At 55.7% G+C, this 2500-nt stretch overlaps 1 protein-coding gene across 3 annotated transcripts in view; it reads right to left on the bottom strand.

The window, feature by feature from the left end:
* The window catches only part of reep6 (receptor accessory protein 6), a 24882-nt gene extending 24800 nt beyond the window's left edge, over positions 1 to 82 (bottom strand). For all 3 annotated transcript variants that reach the window (XM_036007079.1, XM_036007078.1, XM_036007077.1), the window contains exon 1: positions 1 to 82. This exon is cut by the window's left edge and continues 193 nt beyond it. The gene's annotated coding sequence lies outside the window, so the exon portion shown is untranslated.
* Between the last annotated feature and the right edge of the window lie 2418 nt (positions 83 to 2500).

The raw sequence follows: 2500 nt of genomic DNA, 5'->3' as shown, positions 1-2500 counted from the left end.
ACAGAGGAGTCGGAGGGGAAGAAGACCGGCAGCCGAGAGGAAAACACAGCTGAGTGTTTCTAATCCTCCGACAGAAACAATCTGCTTTAACAGAGAGGGAGGGGGGGAGAGAAGGAGGGAGGGAGGGAAGGAGGGAGGGAGAGAAGGAGGGAGGGGGGGGAAGGAAGGAAGGGAGGGAGGGAGAGAGAGACAGGGAGGGAGGGAAGGGGGGGAGGAAGGAAGGAAGGGAGGGGAGGAGGGAGGGAGGGAGGTAGGGAGGGGGGGAGAGAGGGAGGAGAGACGAAGGGAGGGAAGGAGGGAGGGAGGGGGAGGGGGAGGGAGAGGGGGAGAGAGAGAGAAAGAGAGAGGGAGAGGGAGAGAGAGGGAGGGAGGGAAGGAGGGGGAGGACAGGGAGGGAGGGAGGAGAGGGAGAGGGAGGAAGGGAGGGAAGGAGGGAGAGAGAGAGAAGGAGGGAGGGGGGGGAAGGAAGGAAGGGAGGGAGGGAGAGAGAGACAGGGAGGGAGGGAAGGGGGGGAGGAAGGAAGGAAGGGAGGGGAGGAGGGAGGTAGGGAGGGAGGGGGAGGGAGAGGGGGAGAGAGAGAGAGAGAGAGGGGGGGAGGGAGGGAGGGGGAGGGAGAGGGGGGGAGAGAGAGAGAGAGAGAGAGAGAGAGAGAGAGAGAGAGGGAGGGAGGGAGGGAGGGAGGGGGAGGGGAGGAAGGAGCCGAGGATGAGGGAGCGAGGAGAGGGAGAGAGGGGGAGGAAGGAGCCGAGGATGAGGGAGAGAGGGGGAGGAAGGAGCCGAGGATGAGGGAGAGAGGGGGAGGAAGGAGCCGAGGATGAGGGAGCGAGGAGAGGGAAAGAGGGGGAGGAAGGAGCAGAAGGAGAGGGAGAGAGGGGGAGGAAGGAGCCGAGGATGAGGGAGCGAGGAGAGGGAGAGAGGGGGAGGAAGGAGCCGAGGATGAGGGAGAGAGGGGGAGGAAGGAGCCGAGGATGAGGGAGCGAGGAGAGGGAAAGAGGGGGAGGAAGGAGCAGAAGGAGAGGGAGAGAGGGGGAGGAAGGAGCCGAGGATGAGGGAGTGAGGAGAGGGAGAGAGGGGGAGGAAGGAGCCGAGGATGAGGGAGGACGGAGCCTTGGCTCGGAGCTCCCCCGTCCTGGGAGGCTCAGACACGCTGGTGTCTGCTCATAGATGGCCTATACAGTATATACTCAGTCAGTATATATGTATATATACTCAGTCAGTATATATGTATATATACTCAGTCAGTATATATGTATATATACTCAGTCAGTATATATGTATATCTATGGTTTCTGCTGGCGTGGGGGGGTTCCAGGCTACATCCTGATCCCGCAGTGTTTTTTTTAGCCGCCCGCTCCCGCCCGCAGCAAAATTAAAACCGCCCGCTCCCGCGAGATTTGCGTTGGGTCCCGCGGGACCCGGCGGGACCCAATCCCAATGCAGCCCTCTAGTCTAATTACTGAGAAGTAGGATTGCTAAAAGTGTTTCAGGTTAGCAACAGCAGTGTGTAACTGGTTCAAACTGAATTAAGTCATATAAAATCGTGTTTTATACGGTAACAAAGTGCGTTTTGTATAAATCAGTGTATAGTTGTTGCAAGAGTGTTTTATTTTGCAAAGAGCCTGAGGTGTTCTGGTAACTGGGTGTGGTGTTTAGAAAAACCGGTCCCTCACTAATCCTAACCCTATTTTCAAAATAGTGCTTAAAGGTGCTGTAAGGTCTCTTAGAGCTCCTTTAAGCAACCGAAAAACCCTGTAATCTGGATCCTGTTAAGGGAAAGGCTTAATGTTGAAGCACACCTCCTCCGAGGAGGAGGAGGGAGGGAGAGAGGGAGGAGAGGGAGTAGGAGGGAGGGAGAGATAGAGAGATGGAGAGAGAGAGAGATAGAGAGATGGAGAGAGAGAGAGAGAGAGAGAGAGAGAGGGAGATAGAGAGGGAGGGAGAGGGAGATAGAGGGTGAGAGAGAGAGAGGGAGGGTGAGAGAGAGGGAGAGAGAGAGAGAAATGGCGTTTTTCCATTACCTGCTCGCCTCGCCACACTGTGCGTCCGTTTTCCGTTGCAGACTTTAGTCCCGCCTCAGCGTGGCTGGTCGTTATGCCGGCTCGACGCACACACCAGCACACAAGTATAAACATCAGGCCAGTTGAGCTTGTTTTACAGTTGTGTGGAGGCTCCACCAGAGCTTTCTCCGTAGCCTGTATAAGTGGCCTGATGTTTATACTTGTGCGCTGGTGTGTGCGTGGAGCCAGCATGTGTGTGTGTACGTAGGCTACGGTGAAAGCTCTGCTGGAGCCTCCGCAGAACTGTAAACAAGCGGCGCCGCAGTAAACTGCAGTGACCTAACGTACACACACACAGAACGTGGAAGGTGTGTGTTGCCAGAAGACACATTTAGTTTCTAAAGAAGCTGGAGGCAGCAAAAAAAAAAACAGCTGGCTAAACTATTTAAAAATAGCGGGTTTGTTCAGGACACCCCCATCTGTCGCTTTCACGTCACCTTTT

The sequence above is a fragment of the Sander lucioperca genome, chromosome 11 (assembly GCF_008315115.2).
Source record: "Sander lucioperca isolate FBNREF2018 chromosome 11, SLUC_FBN_1.2, whole genome shotgun sequence".
In the NCBI taxonomy this organism is placed as follows: Eukaryota; Metazoa; Chordata; class Actinopteri; order Perciformes; family Percidae; genus Sander; species Sander lucioperca.
This window is presented reverse-complemented; position numbering and strand designations above follow the sequence as displayed.